The following is a 13337-nucleotide window of genomic DNA, read 5'->3' on the forward strand; positions in this document are numbered from 1 at the left end:
AGCATCAATGTGCTGGCCTTCTCTAATAGTGTGTAAGTCCATAGTTGTTTCAACACAAAGAGGTCCCACAGGCCTAAGATATTCTCTTCCAGTCCCTCTCTTCATGGTACCCTCAACCTTGCACTCTTTTTTGTACACTCTGTGTGTGATAAGTTTGGTCTGAATCACAGACTCAATCGTACCTTCTATAGTTGCGGTAAATTTAGCCAGATAAATCCTTGCAGCAGTGAAACAAAAGTAAGGTGCAAAGGTTTTCCAGGGAGACTTTTAATTCCATCTGAATTTAGGGTACCTGTGGGGATTAAGTGCATATGCCCCCCACTACAAACCAAATAAACAGAGCTGAAAGCATCTTTTTTCCAGGTTCAATGCGCAATGTTTGAAAAGACAATAGATCGTCTGAGTTTTTAGGACTGGCACAACAAATTCAAATAAAGCTCTTCAAATACAGCTCCAATATATATTGATTCATTACATGCTAAGCTGACAGCTGCAGTAGAAATGACCTTTGATTTTTGCTCTCCTGTTAGGTATTTTGGAAAATGGGAGATATGTAGATAAACAGTACTAGTTTTCTACCTCCCTTACGAGTTCATCCTTGTATTTTAAATCTTAATGTACAGCTTCTGGGGATTCTAAAAACATTCTTTATGACTAATCAGGTCTTTATCTATCACCAAATGCTTTCCTTCTGCAGTAACTGTCCTTGAAATTTGAAAAATTAAGTCTTTGCAGCAGCCTAGCTTAAAGTAGTATGCAATCCTTTTCATTTAGCATTCCCAGAAGAATTCTCATTGTTAAATTCTTGCCTTAAACTTCTTAGAATGTCTTCCTCTAACATCTCTCTGCTTTATCTCAGCTTGTTTTTCAGCATAAAAGAGTAGCACATATTTCAGTAACTGTTTGGCCCTGTTAACTAGGACAGCTTCCTATTCAGCTGGGCAACAACACACTTCTTTTGATTTATTCTTTACATTTCTCTCATTCTCTCTCATAAGTTATAAGAGTTGTTTTCTTTTCTATATATATTTATATACAGTTCCTCTAGACTGGGTGTTCTTTGTATTTTTTTCCTCCTCTGACAAGGAACTATCCATTTCAATTTCATTTTCACTTATTTCATTAAGCATAACTACTGTTGGCATTTAAAGCACTAGCTTACAGCAACAATTAATTACAATCAGTCAAGCTGCTTTGCCAAAGGACAAGAATTGCTCAGTTAAACCAGAGGAATAGACTACAAGGGCAACTAATACTGCATATGCAGGTCATCTGTTCCATTGCTTGAAACCACTTGTATTAAATCAGACTTTTAGCATTTTAGAATAAAATATTTTAGGGTCTAGAGACCAAGGCATATGAGGAGCAGCTAAGGCATTTTGTGTTGTTTAGCCTGGAGAAAAGGAGGGTGTGGGGGAAACTTTGTCACTCTCTACAACTACCTGAACAGAGGCTGCAGCAAGATGGGAGTTGACCTCTTATCCCAAGCAACAAATGACAGGACAAAAGAGGAAATGGTCTCAAGCTGAATCAGAGGAGGTTTAGGTTTTTCACTGAAAGCATGGTTAGGCATTGGAACAGGCTGGCCAGGGAGTTGGTGGAGTCACCATCCCCGGAAAAGTTCCGAAAAATCACCAGACTTGGTATATAGCACTATGGTTTAGTTGATATGGGGGTGTTTAAACAAAGTTTTGAGTTGATGACCCTGGAGGTCTTCTCCAAAGAGAAGTAAAGATTCTATAATTCTATTTGGCCTTCCACCTTTTCTGCTATTTTTGCCTCAAAGAAAATGAAACTATTACACTTCCCAGCACTCCTTCTGTCCTTACCAATAGCTAAATGCTTAGAAGTATATCAAGTGTCCCAAAAGTCAAAAAAAGTCACTTCCATTTTATAAATGCTGACGTGAGCTGTGTTTTTTCACAGAAGCCATACATACTCCCTTTCAAAAGATCCCTACACCTCACCTTCTTAATTCTTTACCATCCCAGGCTCCTCATGAAGATGTTGAATCCTGATCTGGTCACATTTGTTCTATCCATCTTTCCTGTCTATCGATAGAAGTGACTTCTTAACACTGCATGAATATACTCCTCCCTCTGCCCCCACCAAAACAGCAGTGAATCTGTGAATTTCACAACTGCTCTTCTACTTAGTTGCAAGAGTGTGAAAACTTTCCCTTTATCTAGGAATATTCTTTTGTTGTTTCTGCCTTCTTGTGCCACTCTTTTCTCCATTGATCTCCAAGGTTTAGATTAAGGAGCATTTCCTTTCCTAATCTAAATGACACCCAAATACATTGTAGAGAGGCACAATATAGAGAGCTAAACCCAGGATCTGGAAGACAGGAATTTGACCTATATTTGACTCAGGTCTATTCACGTTTCTTATTTCTACACATTTCATCGAAAAGTTGAAATCCAACTTCATGGATTGGTGATCCTGCTTGAGCAGGAGGGTTGAAATAAATTAATTCCTGAGGTCCTTCCAACTTTATCTATTCTATGATTCTGTGATATACCTGGTTTTTGACTACAGGTTTCTGTGATTTGACTATATTAAAAAGAAAAAAAATTGTCTTAAAGAAAAGAAAAATCAGTGGAAGACAATGATCTAGATGAAACCAGATGACAAGAAACTGAGGGGTCTGTACCTCCAAAGCAACAATATTGCACAATAAATTTCTCAAGTAGAGATGGATTATAACCTGCTTTCCTCTCTGTTTACAAATAACTGGTGAGACAGAATTTTTAGCTTTTGAGTGAGGTTACCGGTCAGCACATGAAGTGCTTATTACAAGAGGCCTCTGTATTGGAAAGCTTTTTTAAAGTGACTGGATTATTCCAAAATCTATTTCTAAGCTTTATGGGAATTTGGACTCTTATCCATCCAGTCCAGTCAATACCAGTGGGATGTCCCAGAAAGATTCCAAAATATGTTGTTAAACTGTGGTACATTCTAAGAAAACTGCAGCAGAAGGCATTTAAACTAATGCTAGTGTGGAAGAGGATGAGAGTTCAGAACTGTAATCAATATAATATGGCTAATGTGATTTTTTAAAAGCATTATAAGAGATGTTGCTCCTCCAGCTGGTTCCTCTTCTATCTTTCCAATCAAATTTTGCCTAAACTGGAAATGAGTAATAATTTAGATTCATAGTTAGCAAAACATAACCTGGGATATGTGTAAATGCTGATAATTTCTGTGTCATTCCTACAAAGTCTGTAAAATAAAACAATAAAAGCTGCAGAACTTTAAATGCTTTAGTAATGGGTCTTTTCTTGTTGATTCCAATAAAATAGTCTCCATTTAAAAAAACAGAATTGTGATTTTACTTTTTTAAGACTATTTTAATGATACTGTTTCTTCTATACATAGAGATAGACTGGGTTTTTTTCTTTCCTTTTTTAACCAGATTGCTTTGTTTCAGTGTTTCTTCAGAGTACAAGGAAGATACATTGTATTCTGTTCAGGAAAAATGCATTCAGTCTTTTCAGATAAGTGGCTTATATGTGGAAAGAAAGAGCAGGATTAAAGAAAAAAAACGAGGACAAGGAAAGGGAATGCATACTAAGTGGCCTTCCATCACACAAGAGATAGAAGAAATCTCCAAAGCCCGCACTTCAGAGGAGTAATAAAGCAAACAAGAGAAGAGTGCACAATAGTAGAGTACATAAATGTCATGAGTAGATAGAAATAAAGAGAAATTAATGAAATGTTCTTTTAGAAGAGACTGAATTATAAGTGCTATTCATATTTGTATTTATCTCTGAATAGAGCTTACAGGAAAGGCAAAGTAACAGGAGAGAACACAGAGGGTAATATAAGAACTCAGGCTGTTATAATAACTGTTCAGGTGGTTAAAAGAAAAGTCTGCATAGGAAAAAAACGTGAGGTTGGCCTACTCTAGTGGTGGCAAAGTTCTGAAAACAGTCGAAATTAATCTAAACCTTAATCAGGGCTATTATGAACCACCACCAGAAAGTTACAGAGAAGACTTCTGAAGTATTATGAAATGTTACAAAGTGTTTAGACTAATTTTTGAACACACGTCTATGCTGACTATATGCTATCACAAAGATATAAAACAAGATTATAATCTATAGAGACATACAAAATGCATGCTCCTATCTTCAGATGCATCACATTTCTAGGGGTCCCCTTTAAAAAATAGTTGCCATTTTGTGGGTAACAGGGATGTGACATCTTAGAGAGGATAAAGACTATTGGTCCCTAGATTACACTCATTCATTGACTAATTTGATCTCAAGCCTCAAGCACGCAAAATAAGGAAGAGGGAGTGTGACTAATTACTTACCATCTCCCCATACACCTGTCACTATTTGAAGAAGACAGACTTGGGAATGTCCATGCTTATGTCCTCCACTTATTAATGCCTACTGGTTTGTCCTATATCATCCTGTCAATGCTAAGAAAGAAAGTCACACAAGTTTTCAACTGGAAATGTCTCAAACAATCTCAGATTTATAAGAAGGGGCATTTCATGCACGTGAGGACATACTGACTATCCACAGTGATAAGTAGTAAAAGAGCAAGGCATGGTCCTAAGTGAAGTGACTTCAGCTGATTTGTACCCATATTGCTTAGATTTAGAGCCCTGTAGGCAAGTTTTATCTTGGAGAGACCCAGCCCAGCCCAAATCCAGGGAGCAAACTGACATTTGGGCAGCGAAGGCAGTCATGGCTCCAGTCCCTGACCACTTCTTATCTAGTAACACACACATACCCTGTCGAGGGCAAACCACTTGCTTTATAACATTTCATGTAACTGAAGGACACTTGTAAACAACCTCTTTAACGGTTCAGCTGTGCTGTATCACAGTGTTGTTCTCTCCTCTTAAAATCATAGCTCCACAACAGCTCTTTTTCCTAGGAATAAACCCTGTGCTTTTCCTTCATTGCAACATACAACAGTTTACAAGTCCATTGTTTTCAGACCTGTGTCACTTCAAAGAATTTGTAACTAACAAAAGGAGACCAGAAGACTTATATTTGAAGATACTAAAACAATAAGTTGATTCAAACTAGAAGATGAAGAACTAACTGGATCCCTACACTACATCCATCAGAGCTGGGTAGTAAGTTATGCTATGGTATAGAATTAGTGGCTTTGAAAAATTCAAGTGTCAATGTGTAGCTGAAATACAGAACTCTGACCTATCTGAAAGAAGGACGGAAAGTGTAGGAACAGGCTTTATTTTATGAGCTTCATCTGGAATTTAAAATGGACACAAAAGTTCTAACATTGGACAGCACTGAAGTAATCCTCAAGTAGAGCATCCTTATCTGAAGAAATGAAGTGGGCTACACTGTAAAGAGAGTGTCAGGCTTAAAAAGTCGATCTGATCAATATTTAAAGAGACAGTTTGTTTATTTATTTATTAATAGAAAAAGGCTTTTTAAATTTTGTCTGTAATTCATCAATATCATTGACACAGCTGTAATTCAAGCTCAAGTATTTTACCCAACAAAACATTTTCTCTGAACTAATACATATTTCTCCACGCAGTGCAAAGGAGAGTTGCCTCCATTCTTTTCAGTTCCAGTTCTCTAGATCACATGATTAATGATCTAAAGTATTGACCAAGACTCAGAATCTTGCTTTATAAATTCAACTTGGATGTTTTAACATAATGTTGTTTATATTCCAAGCACTAATAACAAAAATAACAAAAAAAAAGATGAATTATTGACCATTTTTAAAACAATAAAAGCTTAGAGAATGATTTCTTTTTCATGAGATATAACTGAATCTGTAGCCACATTTATTCATTACATTGCAAGCAAAGCTTCAATTTTGTTTACAACAATCATCCCATGATCTTCAAATAGATTATTTTTTAATATAAAAATATCTGTAAGTTTAAGTATTTTTGGGATTGAGGATGGAGTCTGGTTTTTTGACAATGACTTTTCTTCTCTTTTTCTTTTACTCTTTGTTTTGTTCTGGCTACTAATCTGGTGGTTGAACAGGTATCTTTTCTGATCTGTTTTCTATTTCCTCATGATGTATACATGTATATATATACATGTATATAAAAGCAAGGTTCTAACTTGACAAGAAAGTTGAATTTCCCAATGTCTTAAAAATATCATGGATTTAACTACCTGTCCATATAAAATATGAAAGAAAAGCAATTCAGTTACATCTCCATCCCAAATGAAAGGTGGGGGAGGGGAAAAAAAAGTCACACACATTATTAAAGAGATTTCATCACTGCAGATTTAATGAAAGATGCACCACACTGAACCCTAGCATTTCATTACTTACAAAAAGCTCCATACGCTTACATGAAGAAAATCAATGAGACTTAGACAGCCAATAATGCTGCAGGTTTAAAAAGTCTAGAGGAACAAAATTACTTTTGTTCACTCCAGACATATATACATAACAATGGCTTTTATCAATATTGTATTAATCTGTGCTTAAAAAGAATTCATTTCCTAAAGTGATAAGAACAGTGATTGTTTTCTATCAAGAGTGAAAACATAATAAAATGAGAGAGAAAACACATATTGCCAAAAAAACCCAACAGCATTTCTTTGGTTGCAAAGCAGCTTTCTCGAACAGAAAACTCAGTCAAGAGTATCTGTGGGATAGGGGCTGCATTTTTTATATCTGTTGTGATAAATCTCTTTTTTCTGTTTTTATACAAATCATTGTGTAGAACACATAGGTAGAGACCATCTTTATTGTTCTATACAAATATTCTGTACACAGAATACTTGGTAAAATGCTTCTTATTTTAAAGAAAAGAAGCTGAGAGACTTGAAATTCCTCTTGTGCTCTATGCTTTAGCTGGATTCTTTTGTAGTAGGTGAGACATCCATAGGAAGTCCACAGGGACAAGTTTTTAGGATGTTAGAAAAATCTGTTGAAAATTTTAGGTCATACCATGGAAACAATGTACAACTAAAATATTGATTCTTAACAGAAACAAAATGCATTTATCAGGGGAAAGTAAATAAATACTCAATGACACGAATAAGGCTATCATTAATAATGCTAATGGAGAGATATTTTATCTCTTTGCCTCTGCAGATAAAGTATTGTAGTGATTTAACACCAGCTGGGAATTAAACTTCAAATAAGCCATTCCACATCCCCCCAACCCCCTCCAGCAAGAGAGGGACAGAGGCAGAGACTGTGGGTTGAGATAACCATTTACTGAAATGCAATGGAATCAGGCTCAGTAACAGCAACAATATTAATAACAAAAGTATAAAAAGAGAGGGTGCTTTACACAAAAAAGGTGTTCACCACCTTGACTCAGTTGCCAGAGTCAGAGACAATGAAAAACAGTGATGGACAGACCCCTGGAAAGCTGGATCATCTGCATTGCACAGCACTGCCTGCTTCCAGACCGCTCCACTGCTCTGGTTCGATTGAGATGCAAAAATCAAATGTGCAGGGTAGTTCCTGCAGTGGCCACTATGCCCTGTAATAAATATTATGGCATTTCATATCCAGAGAAATAGATCCTCTCAAAACATTCTATAACTTGAGAAGGATACAGTATAAGAAAATTAAATCCAGAGGATAGGAAGCTAACTTCCTTTTGAACAAACTGTAGAGATTGGCAAAGAGTTTTAGCACTTCTAAATCTTATCTTGTCATCAATTATTCAATAATATCAGGATTATTCTCAATAAAGCTTTTTAAGCGCACTAGATCACTGAAAGTCTTAACCTATGGAGCTCACTGGCTACAACTTGTGTCCAGACAAATGTATAAGATTGCATTCTTCTTCAGCAACCTTGTTTAATTACTAATTGTATGGAAAATTTGGGTCCTTAAACATTGACACCAGAGGTGAAACAGGTAATCAATACAAAGACATGATTTACACTTACCACTAAAGTCTTCCCATTTACCCCCTATTTCGTACATTAGACTGGCAACTTTTCTGCTTCTCTGTATTTAGGAATTAAAAGTCACTATAATTTTGTATGACCTTATTCCTTGGATAAAGTTTTATGCCTGTAAATTTTATCCCTTTTTTCAGAGACCTGATTTATTTCTTACACTTAATCAAAAAACTGTCTTCACAATCTGAAAAGAACTGCAGAAAGTTTTCAGGACATTCCTTCCTTCTTTGGGAACTTGGTAAGCAACCATACTTCATTAAACTGATTCTCTCAAAATTACATGATGGTTTACAGAGAGTAAATCAATTGCAAATTCTTAAATTACACTAAAGCTTCTTCCTAAAAGAGCAAGAGAAGCCAACATAGTAATTTCCCCCTATTTGATCTGCAGTTTCCACATCCAGACAGTCCACTACATTACTGTTTCTGTATTTTATTCAGTGTTCATTTCTTGTTCCTCATTTCCACCTGTTCTTTTCTCTCATCTAAGTTTAGATTGAATATTAGGAAGAAATTCCTTACTGTGAGGCACTGGAAGAGATATCCCAGAGAAGTTGTAGATGGCCCATTCCTGGAAGTGTTCAAGGTGATGTTGGATGGAAATCTGATCAGCCTGGTCTGGTGCAAGGTGTCTATGCCCATGGCAGGGAAGCTGGAATTAGATGGTCTTTTAGGTCCCTTCCAAACCAGGCCATTCTATTATTCTATAGCAATTTCTTTTTATAACACTTCTACCAAAAGTTTGGGAAGGGTGCAGCTGAATATGTTCTTTACTGGCTCTGGGTTTGAACTTTTGCTTTAATATGAAGATATCCATTCTTTCACCTTCTTTTTTTTTTTTTTTCTCATTTATATCAAAAAGTTCTTTGAGGCATAAGCAGTTTCTCTAAAAAAAAGCAAAGCCCAGTGAGAATCACAACATCTGCCAGGGCTTATACACGCTGTTATACACCATTTAGTTAACACTAATTGTAACCAGTCCATGAGGCACAGTCGTTGATTGATGAAATTAATGGTCAGTTGCTGGCTGATAGTAACTGAAGCAGCAGGATTCATATATATCTATCCAACTACAAAACTAATGAATCACAAGTCACAGCTGCATTGCTACTACATGCTTAACAAAAATGTATTGTTAACAGGGCAACTGGGGAATGTAAGGGATGGCTGCTTTTTACTACCCACCTCTTTTTGAAGAGCAGCCAGGGCACTTGAAGGGCAGAAAATTGGCCTGTTTCCTCATCACAACAAATCTTTTTTTATCAATGGTACTTGAAGATAGCCTGCTGTTGTGATTTAATCCCAGCTGGCAACTGAGCACCATGGAGCTGCTCACTCACTCCTCCACTAACAGGACTGGGGAAAGGATCAGAAGAGTAAAAGGGAAAAAACTTGTGGGCTGAGATAAAGACAGTTTAATAGGGAAAGCAAAACTCATGCATGCAAGCAAAGCAAAACAGGAAATTCATTCACGATTTCCCACGGCAGGCAGGTGTTCAGCCATCTCCAGGAAAGCTGAGGTCCATCATGTGTGACAGTTACTTGAGAAGACAAATGCCATCACTCTGAATGTGCCCTTCTTCCTTCTCCAGGCTTTATATTCTGAACATGATGCCATCAATTTTGGGACATCCCTTTAGTAAAGCTGCAGTTAGATGTCCCAGCTGTGTTCCCCCCAACTCTTTGGTGGGATGTAACAGAAACACAAAAGGCCTTGACACTGTGTAAGCACTGCTCAGCAGTAACCAAAACATCCCTGTGTTATCAACACCGTTTTCAGCACAAATCCAGAACACAACTCCATACTAGTTGCTGTGAAGGAAATTTACTCTACCTCAGACAACATTAGCACACCCACTGAGCTGATTTCCTGCTTCTCTTTTCTGGTCTCTGTCTGCACAGAGGACTGGCCATAATTTTTCTGGGGGTAGCTCTCCACTTTTGCAGAGATGCCCTATGGCAGTGCACTTAACCAAAACACTTCTATTTCAGTATTTTTAGTGCTCACCTCTTTTTCTTACGAAACAAAAGACATCAAGACATGCCTGTAGAGATTCTGAGCACTGGTCTAGAAGGCTTCACTGGCATATTTTCAAAGGCAAGTGACTCTTCTCCACTAACATTCTTAGGAAGAAGTGCAAGTACAAATCTTTCTTGCATAAGGCGATTCCCACTTCCTGGAAAGTGGGATCTTCATCTGGGATCACAGCATTACTTAGTCAAGTTTAATAAAGAGTTACCAGCATCATCTGTTTAATTTTTGCAGGTATTTTTGGAATTTCTCTGTGGAAGTTAAACTTTTTCAGGAAAGAAGTGTCATTAAATATAAAAAAAAAGTTTTGAATACATTTTAGGTTTTGTTTTCAAACTCCAGTGAACACAATTAAGAAAGTAAATAATTCTGCACAGCTATATGCCTCCTGAGGATGAACAATTGGTGAAACTGATTAGTCAGTGAATTTCACATTTTTTCTACCTGCAAAAAGATTCCTGGTCTTTCCAGAGTCAGTCCTGCCTGATGGATTGAGCAAGAGGCATGTACACTATAATTTTTCACTACATTGGAATAAAGTGAACTTTCTCTAAATGTCACCGTTTAAATTTCATGGGGCATGAAATCTGCTTTTGAAATGAAAATTAAATCCCTTTTCCCAAATAAAAAGTCTAATCTTATAGTCAAAAACACTTCATATTTCCTGACATTATTAACTTTGGAGGGCTGCCTGTAAGATGATAAAACTATCTGACATATTAAAACTGAATTTCCTTATATAATTATGTTACAGAATATTTAAAATATAGAAGGTTCTAAGAATAATATTAATGTGAATTTAGCAATATTTTTGTTTACTAATGATAAATCTAAACACCCTTCATTTTAACATGCTAGTGGTAACACAAATACTAACATATTACTTCTAAAGAAAACTATTTTTGGACTAAAAATGGTGCTTAATGTCAAAAAAAGATAACACTGGAGTAATCTCAAGGAAGCTCAATATTAAATATACTACTTGCTATTGAAGTTACAATACATCTGTATTTTCTGTTTGAATAGGAGAACAAAGATTTTTATCACATTCTAATCAGTTGTAATAGCTCTCACACTTTATAACAATCCATAATTAATTTATTAATTACTGTGACACCTAAAGCCAAGGGTTTTTACAGTGATTTAAGAAGAGACATATAAACAGAACTGAAGATTTTCGAATGTCCTCAGCCTGGAATTTCTAAAACCCAAACAAGAGGGAAAAAATGAGAAATCTGTAAAACACTTACAAAAAAACCCCATAATATCTCTTTGGAGGCTACTAGGTCTTAAGAAAAATCATAAAAAAAATTTTCCTTTTCTTTAGTTTGGCTTTTGAACATTAGACTTGATGTTATTTCCATTTCAACAGTCTGTCGCATAAGCAGAACAGTAAGATAGACAGACGTATAAAAATCAAGTTTACTTTTTTTGTCGGTATATCATTCTTCCCTGATGCAGAACAAATACTGAAAACCTTGACCATGTGTTATTTAATATCTTACTTTACCGTAAAGCAGCCATATATTCAAGGATAAAACATCTTCAGAACATAAGCGTGAAATATCAACTGTGTTCACAGCTTCTTTATAGCAGAAAAGTATAAAAAGTTACCAGCTTTTCTTATAGGTACCACTAAAATGTGCTTTCAGATGTTTAATTGGAAAGGAAAAATAAGTCTGATGGTTTTAGAAATGAGGCTGAAATTTTGAAAACCCAGTTTTAATTTCTGAATTCAGAGCTCCTCTCTACTCACATATTTGTTAATTTTATCATCATCTGATCTACACTGAATTTTACCATTGTCTCAAGAATTGGCCCTGGATCAGTTCCTTCACATTCCAGCTGAGAGATCTGTGCTTTCCCTGACCCTTTAAACTTGCAAATCTTCTTTTTACCTTTTTTTGCAGGTAATGTATCTTTCACAGGTTTGTACAGGATAAAGCTGCACTCAAATCAGCCTGCTGGAACCAGGTGCAGCTCAAAAAAGCTTCTGCCAGCCAAAGAGTTTTTTATCTCAGTTGTTATCTCTTGCCTTGGGTGTAATGGGATCCATCCCCATTAGATGTTGCAAGCTCCCTCAGTTTCATTTTCCTCTGCCACTGAGGGCAGATGACACCATGCCAGCACCAAAGCCAGCACCATGATACATCACAAGAGGAAGTGGACAGTGGCACAGGGAGCACAGACCACAGCTGGGATTCCCCTGGCTACCCCCAAAGCCACAGAGATGGGTAGGCTGTGACATGAAAAGCAGTGAGCTGGTTGGTCCTACTACCCCTTTTCTCCTGTGATTTCATGCATGAGGTGATTTGTGAGACTTTATTCTGTTAACTGTCTGCCTTGACCCTCCTTTGCATTATGAAATTGAAAGACAGAAGTTTGGTGCTGAAAAAACAAGTTCAGTTACAGCACTGGTGAGTCCCCATACTTCCATGCACCTGTGCTGTAGAACTCAGTGTTGCCAAATGCTGACTGTCCCAAAGATCACAGAAACAGGCCTGTGGCAGCACAAGCCAAGAATGAAAAGGAAGGAAAAATAGAAAGCATCAATGCCCTTTAACCTTGATCAGGGTCATTTTGGGGTGTTTCAACACAGACCCTTTAAATATCCTCCTTGAGTTAGTACTGTCATGATAACTTAATTTATACTGTTCTTGTTTTGTATAATACTATTGTCTTAAATTTCAAGTGTCTTATATGTAGGCATGCACAGGCACACACACACACCTACCATGAAATGGTTTTTTGAGATACCCACTAGATCAAAAGCACTTGAGTCACTGCCTCTTGCAGGCACCCAATTGCAGTTGCCAGCTATAAAACAGCAGTAGTGAGAACTCTCTGTGAGAGGTATTTAATTCCAATTAAAAAGAAATAACTGCAGCATAAAATCATCTTTATCAGCTATTTAAACTGTCCTATACTTGACATGATTTGGGTAAGGACTGTTCACATGATCCCTTGAACCATCTGAAGCTTCTGTTGTCTTTAGGAATCAAAATCTAGAAGCACTCAAGGACAGGTTTAAGCATAATTAACTTCAGACTTGAAAAAGCTGTGTTCACATCTGAAGCCAGAGGCTCCTTTATTTGGAGAAGACACACTCCTAGACAATTCAAGGGACTTATCTTAAAGGCACCTTAGGAATGAATCACCCTTAGGAGGTACATAACTTTCTTACTTGGCTGACAAGGGAGCCTGGGCTGTCTAGATCAGATTTCAACATCTGACTTTCAGATGTTTAACTGAGGACAGATGAAGCCAAGCCCATTTGTCTGTGGGTTTAATTGTCACTATGAATTGTTACAATAGAAACACCTCAGTTTCCTGCCGTTAACAATCTTAAAGACACGGGTTACCATCCATTAAAGGAAAAACACTTTGTCCAATATCTTTCAAGATTTCTTATGTGA

The sequence above is a fragment of the Coloeus monedula genome, assembly GCF_965178545.1.
Source record: "Coloeus monedula genome assembly, chromosome: 3".
In the NCBI taxonomy this organism is placed as follows: domain Eukaryota; kingdom Metazoa; phylum Chordata; class Aves; order Passeriformes; family Corvidae; genus Coloeus; species Coloeus monedula.